This window comes from Aulonocara sp. 'chitande type north' Nkhata Bay, linkage group LG8 (genome assembly GCF_057382095.1).
Source record: "Aulonocara sp. 'chitande type north' Nkhata Bay isolate Kocher_YH1m ecotype deep benthic linkage group LG8, A_spYH_male_GT1.1, whole genome shotgun sequence".
NCBI classification, from domain to species: domain Eukaryota; kingdom Metazoa; phylum Chordata; class Actinopteri; order Cichliformes; family Cichlidae; genus Aulonocara; species Aulonocara sp. 'chitande type north' Nkhata Bay.
In genome coordinates, this window is record NC_141351.1 from 15,838,539 (window position 1) to 15,852,197 (window position 13,659).

The following is a 13,659-nucleotide window of genomic DNA, read 5'->3' on the forward strand; positions in this document are numbered from 1 at the left end:
CAGCCAATTTCTCGGCGCTTCCAGTGTAGCCGGCGGATATCCAGGCTAAGAGTTCCTGTTCCAGTCATTGTTTATGAATCCAGATACATTTGAAAAAAGCTAATAAAAAGCTAAATGAGAAGCAGTGATCCAGAGAGTACATTTTGGCAAGTGGAATCCCTCGTTTTGCTCTCTACACAGACCGTTTACCTCCATGCAACCAAAGACTGTTCAAACAAACTGATCAACTTAACTTGTATCACAAAAGGACTACAAATGAAAGGCTTCTGGTAACAGAAGAGTTTGCCAACATTCGTCTGCATATTCACTTTATAAAGATTGGGCAATATCATAATATATCCATATCACATTTAAACATACAGGTGCAACTGCTGATCATTTAAAATGAATTTGTTATGAACTGAGAGCAAAACATCACATTTGGGAATTATGGCAACAATGAATACAGTTTTGACTGAAAGTCCAGTCAATTAATCAATTTCCCAGCAGCAGTTCACCTTAGTTTTGTAGACAGGTATGTTGTTTGGGGGTATAATTTAGCAACAACTTGTCTCTAGCTGTTGGCAAACAACAAGCTCCACATCATCCATCAGAGAAGTTGAGGTAGCTTGACAGGTGAACATAAACAAAGCTGCCTGCAGTAGCATTTCCAGAAGTGTGCGGGAAACACACAGAGACACGCACATAGCTAAAGACAAACATGCACAAAAAGACAGAGTGGGAAGGTCTGAGAGGCGGCAGCACATTGAGGAGGGAGAAAGAGAGAAGCACTGGATCAGAAAGGCTGAGGAAATGAGTGCTGCAAGAAATGGAAAAAGCTGAGAAATTCTGTATCCTCCTGTTTCAGACCCTGAAAACTGCTGAACCATCAGCAATTACAGGCTGGCTGGGTCATGAATCTCCCTCTGCAGTGGTCTGCTCTCTCTCTGCTGGCTGATAGTGCAGAGGTGTGTGGCCCAGTCACCTGGCCAGCAACAAACACGGAGACACGAAGCTACGTGGCGCTGCAGCTCCTATTAAGACTGTGCAAATCGCGCCCACACTTTGCATCTCCTTTTTCCATGACAGCAAAGTTTACGATGTTGGCGGTGCGAGCTCACATGCAAAGCAGATGTGTTTTTTTCAGGCGCACAGGTGAGTGCGATCCACGAGTGGCGGACCAAACATTACAGGCAGCCACGGGACAAAGGCGACAGAGGGCACACGCACATATGTCCGGGCACAAGTAAAAAGTGCTGAACATATAATTAGCTGCTCCAGTAGAAATCCCAGATAGGCAGTCACTTAATTAAAATGACTAATTACGGGCAATAAAAACTTCTTTCCAAACTGCTGTCTATAATTACAAGTCACTCCTTTTCTCTGTGGCAGCGTGCTTCAATATGTGTGCGTGTGAGCTTGCAGCCGAATGTGTTTGTGTGTGTGCACGTGATTGTCGCATCTCAATGAGTCCGTTTCTGCCGCTCATTCAGCGTTAGGATCCTCGGCTAATGAGATTAGTCAATAATGGATTGAAAGCAAGCAGCCTCCCTTCCCTAACACAATGGCCGGAGAAGCCATCCCTGTCAGTGACACGTCGATATTCACGCACGCATACACACATACACAAACACACTCGCACTTCCAAACACATCTAAACAACAGGGGCCTCCTTTTTAACATACAAATTGCGTTATAATATCGAGCGGCGCCTTTTTTGAGACAGTGACGTGCCTTGCAGACCACAGACAATTCCCCAGGATTTGAATTTAAATTGGGAGTATATCTAGTCTTGATCTACAGAAAAATGGATATTCCGGACGTCACGCCGGGCCCTCGAAAGCCCCGGATCTCTTTCATCACATTAATGAAAGCTCCGTAGAGAACACCGAAAGAAAACAGTCCTACTAGATCTACGACTGCTGAGTGTCTGAGCCCAGGAAGGACAAACAAGTCTTGAGAGTTGAGAACTCTTCTCTTCTCAGATAAACAAAGACATGAAACAAGCTTTAAGGCCAGCCACAGCACAAACAGAGCTCCTTTCAAACGTGCGAACAACCTGTTCGCAAGGGTAAAATAAACCTTGCACAAACACGACACAGCGAGCTGCCGCCACTGTGCAGAACCCTCGTGCATTTACAAGAGAGACTTAAAGAAAAAGGAACTTGAAAGTGCAACTCAATTGCTTTTTTTTTAATGTCGAAAATCACAAATCTGATGTTGCATCTAGTCAAAGTTCCTTTGAATGGCACCTAGCAGTCGATAACCACAGCCGTAATTTAGATTCAGACAGATCCTTTTTCTTTGTCGGCCCTTAACTTTTATAGTTCCAGTCCAATTTACTCAGTAAAATCACTTACTATCCTGCAGTTATAATCCCATTGACGAGTGGCTGAGTTGACAAAAATGCTAATTCACTCATCTTTTTTTTCCCTTTTCTTTTTTTTTTTTTAACAATTGGCTCACACAATAAGCTTTACAGGCAGCAGAAAGTGCTCTTTTGGCAAATTTTATTAGATCCCAACTGACACTGACTTTCTGGGGCCAAAGTCAATATAGAAATGCTGTTATCCATATGCCTGCAGGTTTCACTTACATGTATGCATACATATACTGTACATACTGTGTGTTAGAGCTAACCTAGCATCTAAATAAACACACACACAATCCTCACCACCATCTGCCTAACTGTGATGTATGGAAGTGTGTTTCTGCCACTGGAAAAAAATGGAACAAAACTAAAAACACGAGAAAACTCAGCGAAACACTCAAGACAGCTACACATGATAAACTGCTTTGATATGTTATTACATTACATTTAATGTTAATTTATAAGTTAATACTATTTTTTTTTTAATTTTATAATTTATTTAGCAAATTACATTTATTAAATATATCAATAAATAGGATATAACTAAATCTATTTATACCGCGCCAAATTATTTGTTCTTAATTTAGTGTTAAAAGTTATATATTGCCATTAAAAAAGCCTTAAAATTGCAGAGGATATCTGCATTTCCTGCGAAATTGAAAACTTAGTTAGCTTTTAAGTAAAAATTTAGATATATGCAACTCAGAATTTCAAATTACTGGCCTGAAATTTTGACTTATGGATGGCAATTGCTTTTCTTTTCTCTCTTTTTTTTAAACTGGTTGAAACAGCTTCCTTAGAGATGCTACTGTGCTACATGTGCTGCGACAGAGCTAATAGGGTAAGGTACTCTAGTGGATAAACGACTTCCAAACAACTCAAAATTTGTTTTATCTCTGTAAATAAAAGATGGTAATCAACATAAACACTATCTGTCACATCTGTGGGACACTGAACTAGCCTTGGGCTATATGCACGCTGCCCTGTGATTGGTAGATTGTGTTAGAGCTTTGCATAGCCTGTGTGTAAAATGTGTTCTCACCATTTAAGGCTGAAAAATGTTATTTAGACTATTTTATCTACATTTTATTCAGAAATGATGTATATGTATGCTCACGTATAAGGCAGAGTATGTAGCCGAAATAAAAAGGCCAATGCATTAAAGCAATTAACATTTCATAAAACACATATGTGTGCAATTTGCAGTGTAATTTGCTAGGGTGATACAATGGTATATAAATGTCGCAGACAGTATAATAACTAAACCGACACCCCTGTATGTAATATCCAGACTGGTTTATGTGGCACTGTGGTGTGTTAGTGTTCCTGTCATGCAGCCTCCCTGCCTGGGGTCAGCACGGCGCTACAAAAGGTCAACCTCCTAGTAATTTGTTTCGCCGCCGCCCCATCACCGACCAAACACAGGGCATTGTATCAGGTAAACCAATTATTATCTGACATGAATCGGAGAGCAGAGAGGTCCCATACGACCGTTTCCTCTATTATTAGCAAAATGTCTCTTTCTTCCAGCAAAAAGGCGCCTTGTCTCTGATTCCCAGCATGTCTTTGCAGCTACTTATCAGCTGCCAAGTGACTCATTTACCTGCAATGTGCAATTCTGTGTGAGATTTAAAGGTAATTTAACCTACATTCAAGACGAGAAAAGAAATTAAGCGATGCCGTTTCTCTCGCTCTCGTTTTACCTCCCTCTTCCTGTCTCCAAAGCATAAACAGCAGTCAAAACTGAGAGCTTTCTCCTGCTTAGTATTCAGCTCTAATTCTCCTGGGTGGACACCCCACTGTGTAGACAATCTGCATTTTGATTGGTGTACACTGGAAGTTTCCGCAAGGCTCTTTAAAAAGCCGCTACGTTGGAAAACAACATAGGACAGCCATTTAGAGATGCATTTCTAAGAATATTTAGCAGACTGTTCAGTGGGAATAGCAAATAACTTGGCAAGATTTATCTTGTTTCATTAAACAGAACCAGCACTGACACGAGGATATGATCTGAAACCGATCATTTGTTGCGCCGCGACTGTGTTGGCCAACATGAAAATGCCAGCGATATATAACCCTTTCAGAGAGTCATTTGTACAATCTCTCCATTAGGAGCCACTTTGTTCCTGTAGCCCCTCTGGCCTCAAACCAGGCTTCAGCCTCCGATGGCTGTAGTCATGGCAACTGCCTTCATTGTACACTTGCAAATAATGAAGACAATGTGTTTTCCATTTAGAAGAGCTTTTTTTAGTGCACAAAGATATGGAGAGTCCATCCTGACTGTTTCATTAAGGGGGCTTAATAACGCGATTCCTTCTGCTGGCTAAACTGTGCGAGCTGAATCACAGATTAAATTGGCCTGGTGGGACGCGAGTCAATACCGATGTTCACGATTTGATGTTCGACAGTTAAACTTGGAAAAGTTGTTTTTCTTTCTGGCCTCGGTGGACACGAGCGTAGTAAGAAGAAACATCAAAGAACAGAGGAGCGCCACAGGCAAATAAATTTGTATCTTGATCACACAAAGTGAAAAAAAAGTACTAGAGAGGCAGGCAAATGAAAAGTAGAAGAATTGCCTCTCGCAGGTATTTGATACCCTGTTGGTTTTAGCTGACTTTAAGCAGTTTAGGCTGTTTTGAAACTTTTTACATGATTCTTCAAGTTTCACAAAATCTGGAACTTATTTTCATGTTTTAACCAACAGCTCTGTTAACAATCATATCATAAATTTCCCAGAAACCAATACCTGCTGACATCTACAGTAGCTTTCTTAAATGATCTCTCAACTTTGTCACTTTATTTTGAGAATTCACAACTGCTAAATAGTGCCACAAGGTGGTGCCTCATTCCAGTTTGTTTAGTTGAGGTGGCACTGAGAGTTGTAAACAGGCACCACGCTAGATTCTGACTATGCATGACTAGCAACTGTACCGATCAGAGATCTGGCGATGTATGATTGATATTCAGCACCATAAAAAGATAGAAGAAGAAAAAGAAAGCAGTGTGGAAGTTTCCTTATCTGTTTGGGTAAAGATCACAAGCTAAAAAAATAGCGCCAGTGCTCAAGCTAGGCAGCAGACCAGCACATTGCTAGTTAACACTAGAACAGGGTCATTTTGAGCCCTTGGCATTTTAGTGCTCATGTAACACTGTTAAAATAAAAGCCTCTCATTTCATTTTTTATGACTTTTCCCAAAAGGTTTTATTCATAATTCGCACACAGTGAATATTGGGGTGTGTGGAATAAAAAGAAAACCCCCCCCAAAACATTATAACCACTTATACCTAGAACCACAGAGAGAATCATTTAGACATCCATCAACGTTTGATGTGCCTGCTTGCCTAGCAACACGTATTGTTTACACACATTTTGTGTGATGGCTGCTATAAAATGAGACCGATCTAGCTAGATGTGATTGATAGATAAATATATATAATCAGTGCAGGGTTGGGCAGGTCAGGGATGGGCTGTTGAGCCATGGCAGAGTGGGGAAGAGTGTATGACGTCCTGTCCAGTTCCCCACGCGTCCTACGTGGGGGAACTGGGCGGGTTGCTGGCAGAGCAGCAGGGGAACCATAGCTGAACTGGGCCAGAGTGTGGAGAACTAATTGGAGCAAAAGAAAGAATTAAATCTGGGTTTCAGGCCTAAATTATTCAGACATGTTAGGTATTGTGTTGCTTATTATACTCGTTATTTTATATTCCATTCTAATATATACAGACGTCCTAAAACTTAATATTAAGGTCTGACCTTTTAGAGGCTACCAGGCGTCTATTTCATCTGATTTCTACATTTAGGTCTTTTACCCTAATGGGATATTTAGAATTAGAAGGAGGTGGTGGGTGCAGGGGATGTTGCTCTTAACACACAACACAGCAAATTTATCCCCAGTTCTTGATTGTTCTCTCGTAGCTGAACTACTTTAAAAAAGTCCGTTTTCTTCAGATATTTTTAATTAAGATACAACATCATATGCAACACCTGTTTTCTCGTATCTCTAAATAAAGTAATTAGGATTTTTTTTTAAACTTGTTTCATGATGCAGCAGGTTTTTCAGACCGTGCTGCAGAAACGTTGCTGGTTTAAAACCTCTCACAGTTTTTGAAGATACTGTTACCATAGTCATCACAACAGACACAGTGGCCAAAGCTGTGGAAATACACCCAAGTTGTAATAATTAGGAATAGTCCTTTAACTAAGCACTTCCTGCATTAATGTTACTGCTGAAAACAGTAGCAAAAACTCAACAAGCATAACTAATTTTCAGACAACGCAAAATCCAAATCGGGAATAACGGGCATGCTTGTAAATTAGTGTTAGTTTTGTGAACATGTGCAAACACACAAGCACACACACACACACACACACAAAGAGAGCGTGGAAAGAATGGAAAGAACTTGAGGGGCAGGAATCTCCGTTCCACTGTTTATAGGGAAAACTCCCTGTAAGCTGAGCCAGCTTTCCGGGCCAAAATTAATTCAAGAGTTTTACAAATCACTAGACAGGAAACATGGCGTTGTTCTTCACTTCCACTTCTTCTCCTCTGCAGCCCCTGTAAACATTCTTTTGATTTGCTGTGTTGTTTGCTCGCAGGGAAAACACACAAAGCAGATAGTTACTCTAATTCCTTGATGACAACAGTTTATCTTGCAGAGTGGAGCGCGTTTCATAGAGTGTGCTGTGGTGCTTCGCGTGGTGTTTGTGTTAACACAAAACCCTGTAAAGACTATTGACTGGAAGTGCTGCTGTCAATAGAAATCCTATGATTTCTATTCTTGCTGTTGCGGAGCTTTGTGAACCTACAGTCTGGGGACTCTGTTCTCCTGCTTCCCTGACAACACAGCAAGTAACCTTTATGAAAAAATATTTAAAAAAAACCAAAACAAGGGCACCACAATACCACTTCAGAGCAGTTTTGTTGCTACAACAAACAAAGCAGTAAGCTCTGGCACTCCTGTGTGTGCGGGAGCCACAGTGCACTGTGATTGATATACAGGAGATAAGACGCTGTTTGACTCCCGAATCCGCCTCCAATCGCGCCGTCCCTGTGACGCAATGGCCGTACGTTATCTCTGCCACACACAACCCGCGCTGCTGATAGGCGAGGCAGAACCGCTCGTATCGAACACTTCCGGAAGACTTTCTTGTTGAATAAATGAGCCACTTATACAAAATCTCTATTAACAGTATTGAGGTGCTTTGCTGATAGTCAGCGCAGACAACGACAGCAATTCAAACACTGAACAAAGACAAGCGCATTTGGAAAAAATGCTAAAATCAATTAACAAATCCATTAATAATCATCATAACTTCTAAAACGTTTTCTTGTTTTGGAACTTGTGCACTATCTTTAAAAATCTTACGGCCCTAGCATTAAACTATTAACCCAAATAGACTGCTTGATAATAACAGCAATCCCTTCTTGCAGCCAAATTTTCACCACGGATGCTGAAAAATGTAGAAAATCCACTTCAGCCCCTAGCTGCTCATTACCTGCTGATTGTAAACCAGCACAAGGAGTTTTCATGGAAAGCTTGCATGATTGGTACACTTCAGCTCAATACACCGCATGTATTTTTAATGAGACAAGCCTTTTTGATAGAGCGAGATTGCTAGCATGACTGATGATGCATTACATCTCAACTGGGTATTTGAGAAATCTTTTATGTGGGAGGCTTTATGTTTTGAAGTGATCGCAAATAATGAATTAGCTTTTAGTCATTTGTGGTCCCAAGGCAAAAAGAAGAGGAAAAAAAAGACTCTTCAGAAATCATTTATGCTTGTGATGGACACCGGATTGCTGGACACTTTTAAGTGCAGTCTCTTAGCTCCCTGTGGAGATCTAAGTTAGTCATTTGTCACCTTGTGGTAGTGCTGAACACATCCTTACGAGGCCCTGCCCAACGCAGAGGCTCGGCTAATGCTTCTTACTGGCTCTCAATGCCATTGCTTCGCACACATACACACACCGCCACATGATAAAAGCACAAGCACTGTTCAAGCACTTTAGAGAGATGACACGAGAGGACACAGTGTTGCTAAAGGTTAAAGAAAGCACAACAAATATGAAGACTGCAGGAGAATTTTGATTAATGCTAGACCTCCGCCATACACTCAGAGGTGCACACATATTCCCAAACCACCACCAGAGAGGGACAGAGGCTGCACTGAACCTCTAAGAGACCACCAGGTGTGACCTATTCATTATTTACCAACATAGGCAGGCTAGCAGCATCTGCACGCTGTGCACAACCCCTTGCTTTTTGTAGGGGAAATGTGTCGGGATCAGATGGGGAGAGGGCACCTTTGTGGATACACATCTTTGTTCACACACTGCCTGCCTGTCACCCTGCAATGCTCTTCGCAGCAGACAAAACGCATCTATGGTTGTTCACAGCTATAAAGACAGTTCCAAAGGTCCAGAACAGTGGCAGCTGAAGAAATCTATGCAGACTAGTACAATTACTAATTTCCACAAAGACACGATCGCACAACTAAACATTTAAGTGCCTCTCCATATGGTTACTTTCTGGGAGTTCTGTGGGGCGATAAATACGCATCTTGTCGTATTAGCTTGGGTGGGAGGCAGCTAGCACATCCCCAGTGGAGGGGGAATATGTTGTCTGGTAACATATGTTTCATTTACTTGCCATTTTCTTCTCATCTGTTGAAGACTTAAAGGCTTTTATTTCATGTATTTCTTGTTTAGATTTAGTTTAAAATTGTGAGAGGTGGGGGGTATGTGCTTGTGCATATATGCACACACATGGATGCTAAAGTAGGCACATACAGATTTCCTAAATTAACTGTGAAATAATATTTTTATAAGGAGCCTTTGCAAAGACCTTAATAACCAACTGCTTAAAGAATAAATAACAGAATGATAGTACCACCTCTATATCCTCTTCCCACAGTAAGACTTGGTAAAGGTGTTTGAAGGCATCTGGTGACAGCGGCGTATGGACCTGTTCTCCACCTTTAATTTGAATGGCCCTCCAGCTTGCAATGGATGTTCAGGATAGAACATCTTGGAATGCCAGCTGCAGTCCAAGATGGTGGTGCTGGAGTCTCTTGGTTCATGTGACCAGAGACTCATACAGCTAAATGATATCAAAGAGCACCACAGCTGCAATGTGGCTGGAGGAAGAAAACATGAGACGGAGAAGGGGAGCAACTTAACTCTAACTAAATAAAATAAAAGGCAGGGGATCGCACGCTAGAAAATCAATTTTGGAATCTGTTGTTCTATTGGAGGGGTAAAACACATAGATAAAATGTATTTGTGTGAAACAATGGATTCTAATTATAATTGTGAGTTGTCACTATGAGCAAAATAAGCACAACAGTGATTTTCCTCATCGTTAATGTAAAGCTTTCCATTCAGGCAGCTTTAAAGAACAGAAACATCGTCTTCAAAGTTGACGGTGAAGGGGAAAGCTGCGCTATGTCAGGGTGCAACACAACATAAACATGCAGCAGAGCTGATAAGCGCCTACAGATGTGTATATGACATCCCACACAACGTCAGAACACAGAGAGAAGTCAGCAAAGGTCGCTACCTGTGAGGATGGAGCGAATTCCAGCAGATCACTGAGGATATGAAATGTTGACAGATGGGAAAAAGCCTGATGTCAATAACAAATCTGAACGGGGAGGGGGGATCACCTCATATCAGTGATTACTTACGTACATTGTGGACCACCACACTTGAGATGAAAGCCTTTAACAGATCAGGTGAGATAAACAGGTGTCATTACTATGAATGATCCATTTTATCCTGTGTGTATTCGATATTCTTTTGTCTTTTGTATAACCACACCAGCAGAGATAAATGGCCCTTCCATGGACAACTTGGCAGAGGTTCACACACATCAAGGGTCATTAAGGTGGCTGACAAAAGCTTTTTTTCTTTAATGAATCTGGGTGTAAGTGTTCAGCCTCTTCTTGTTGAGACTATGTGCGTGTGTGTTTAGGTGATGCATTGCAGTGTGTGAAGAAACCTGGTTTCATTTCTTCTTGTAACACCCTAATGACTTTATTGTTTCATTCTTATCCAGCCTCCAGAAGCTATTACCATATAAACACCTGTGTTATCAAAGCACTGCAAACAATTTCCTGGATAATTTAACAAAGATGCGATTGTTGATTCCGTATGAGGTTGTGTGACTTATGAGTCTGTGTGTGTTTGTGTGCATATTTTGAGATATCTATTTTCTCAGTGAGTGTGTTTGTGTGTGGACGTTTTGAGATATCTATTTTCTATGTGAATGTTTGTCTCTGAGTGCATTTAGTTATATCCATTTCACGGTGTGTGTGCTTATGGGCGTGTGTATGTGTGTGCCTGCCTGTTTGTGTGTGTGTGTGTGTGTGTGTGTGTGTGTGTGTGTGTGTGTGTGTGTGTGTGTGTGTGTGTGTGTGTGTGTGTGTGGGCAGAGCGCAAACCTACTGGAACCTGGCTACAGCTGGCCACTTTTCAGCTCCAATTGTGAGGGAAAATATGTCTGAGTAACCATAAATGGAGGCTGTTTTGGTGAAGAGGGGACAGAGTGAATGCTCGGCATTACCATCATTCTTCATGCAATCCGTATCAAAACCCTGGGTGAGGCAGACAAAAAGGGAACACTTGCATAACGTAGGAGCCTGATGTTACCCTGCAGATTTGGACCTCTAGTGCCCCCCCCTCCCCTTAGTCCTCCCTTTTTCTGTCTTTGACTCTCCCTCTGTTTCCCTCCCTGCCTCTCAGTCACAGGGGCTGGATTGTTCTGCTGAGGCTTGGCAGAGGCTGCGGATGGGAAAAGTGCAGGGGAGGCAGCTAACACTTCCTGCCTCCCTGAATCAGAGAGTTAACCTTCACTGAGGGCACAATGGCTTCTCGTTAGCGAAACCACCCCACATGCAGGCAGCCTGTCACCAGCCATGTTCCTGTTCGCTGACCACCTTTTGTGTTTCTCTGTCCTCTGTCGGACTTCATGTCCGACAGCAGCTGCACCTCAGATGAGCACAATGGAGCAGTTTTACAGTATAGCAACTAGAATTAAAAGTAAGCATTTAGTCTTTTTGAGGACTTGAGAGTGATGCATACTAGCAGACAGCAGCCTTACTTGGATTTGATATTTCGACTTGAATTGAGGTTAAGATTACAAGAGTGAAAACGAAATTAAATAATCTGCTGTGCACATGTGCATATTTGAATGGGTTAGCACTTTTGAATGGTACTATAGTCCAGTCCAAGCCACTTAAGTTGCAGTTCAGACATGCAGTCCATGTCAGTGCAGATGCGGATACATATCACGAGTTACCGTGATAGATGATGGCCAGAAAATTGTTTTTGTACAGCACTACGACTTCACAGTGAGGCTGACCTTTAACCTTTTGGATATCAAATGTCATCAGCTGACAATTTGAACCAATCAGGCATTTCATTTTTGTGGCCTGTTGTTAAATTCTAAGTGAATGTTTGTGCTGCAATCGGATTTTCTCCGGGTGGGTCCCAGTGACCTTGACCTCTGGCCAGAAAAAAATATGAGCAGCTCATCCTTGGGTCCAAGTACAGGTTAGTAACAAATCTGAAGTAATTTTCTCGATGCATTTAGGACATATGAGGTTAATATTGGGTGGATGGATATAGAGACAACACAGGAAAACAATGTCACCAGCTCACTGGAGCAGAGGCACTGAAGAATAACAAGGTATGGAGTTTAAAAACAGACCTCTGTGGCCCACTCCTGATCCTTGAAGCAAGAGACTCAAGGCTACTGGAAAAACACATCTTAGTCTCCAACTAAATTTTCAGCACAAAAGTTGCTTTGTGGGCAAAAAAGTCTAGACAGACTCTAACAAGAAAGTGTCATTTGATTTGCCATTTGACATATCAAGGAATCTCATGATGCCTGCAGTTTCAAGCACTCAGGTTTATCATCCCTACAGAAAATCGCTGTGTTACAGACCTTCTTTGTATAAATAACAGAAATAAAAACCTTATCTTCAGAGTAATAGACAACCTTAGACAACTTAGGACAAGCAAACACTATACTGTACATTCCCCAGGATGGATTACGAGACACACACACAATCTCACAGAACTACCATAGCACAAACAAGAATGATATCTCCCACCCACCACTGTAAAAAGGTCGATTCATGCTGGTGTATGTGATTGAGATAAGGGGTACAAAACAATGTGGGCTGAAGAGATGACGGGAAACAAAGCTGAATTTGTCCAGATGAGTCACAAAAGTCAACAGAAAAGAGTGAATGCAGTGGAGGTAAATGGTTTCTCCCTTGGTTTCCTCTCATTTTCACTGGCAAAAAAAAGGAGCACGAGGAAGGCTAGCCTAAGAGAAAATAAAGCATTGATTTTGCACACCGCCCTCTCTAAGGCAGAGGACTCCAATCAATAGGCTCAAGTAATACTCTTCACAAGTTTAATGCTTGAGCTGTACAGAGGCAGACAACTGCTTTGTCTGGAAATTATTCCTTTTTTTAAATTGCAGTGGCATTGCTGTTTGAAAGCGAAACAAAAGTAACTAGATCTGTTTAAAGAAACCATACCCTGGACGCCGATGACCAGAAGTCTGAGACTGGTGAAGCAGTTGGTGCACGCAGATCACCGTGTGGTCAAGGGTTCATCTAAATCAATTGGGGAAGTTACATGTGTTAGCCACTTTGTACGGTCATCTGGAAGAGAAAGGGAGGAGGAGGAGATGGGGGAGGGGTTTAAGGCATCAGGAGAGAGGGTCATGTTGCAAATCAGCAGCTGACCAGAGAGATGACCTCCAGCTAAAGGTGTGACCTTTGACACTGAGTTCTAGAAAAGCTGGAGAAACAGATACTGTCACTCTCCATGAATGGAGATTGAGTCAAGATAGGCATATGCTTCTTTGAAGTAGCCACTGAAAACTACAAACTGAAGGGTCTGCAGGTGATCCAATGCCTTCCACTAACATAAACGACCCAAATAAGTCTGGCTGAGCATATGGGGAATCTGATGAACTGAAAAAACCCCCCCCAAAAACAGTTCCTCCACTTTCATTTCCTGACTCCTTGCTTTTCCTTTTAAGGTGCCTCCCAAGTTCCTTCACCACCTGTAAAACGTTAAAAAGCCTTGACCCAAAGATTTGAACACTCATTAAGCTTTTTAACGTGGAGAATTCTCTGATATCCATTCTCTCAGATGTTTCTCTCTGTGCTGACCAAATGGTATATCAAGTTCAGGAAATTAGCCAGTTCCTGTCGGGGAAAAGAAAGAAAGAAAGAAAGCCGAACAAGGCCAGTATCAATGCAACACAGCTTTTACGCCGATGCTTC

At 41.8% G+C, this 13,659-nt stretch overlaps 1 protein-coding gene across 3 annotated transcripts in view; it reads right to left on the minus strand.

Annotated features, from left to right (window-relative positions):
• LOC147323482 (zinc finger MIZ domain-containing protein 1-like) overlaps nt 1-13,659 on the minus strand; it is a 113,587-nt gene that overhangs the window by 48,206 nt on the left and 51,722 nt on the right. Inside the window, exon 3 of one of the 3 annotated variants that reach the window (XM_086303863.1) lies at nt 12,904-13,029. The exons of the other annotated variants lie outside the window; for them this stretch is intronic. The gene's annotated coding sequence lies outside the window, so the exon portion shown is untranslated. The remainder of the gene's footprint in view (nt 1-12,903; nt 13,030-13,659) is intronic. 3 annotated transcript variants of the gene reach the window in all.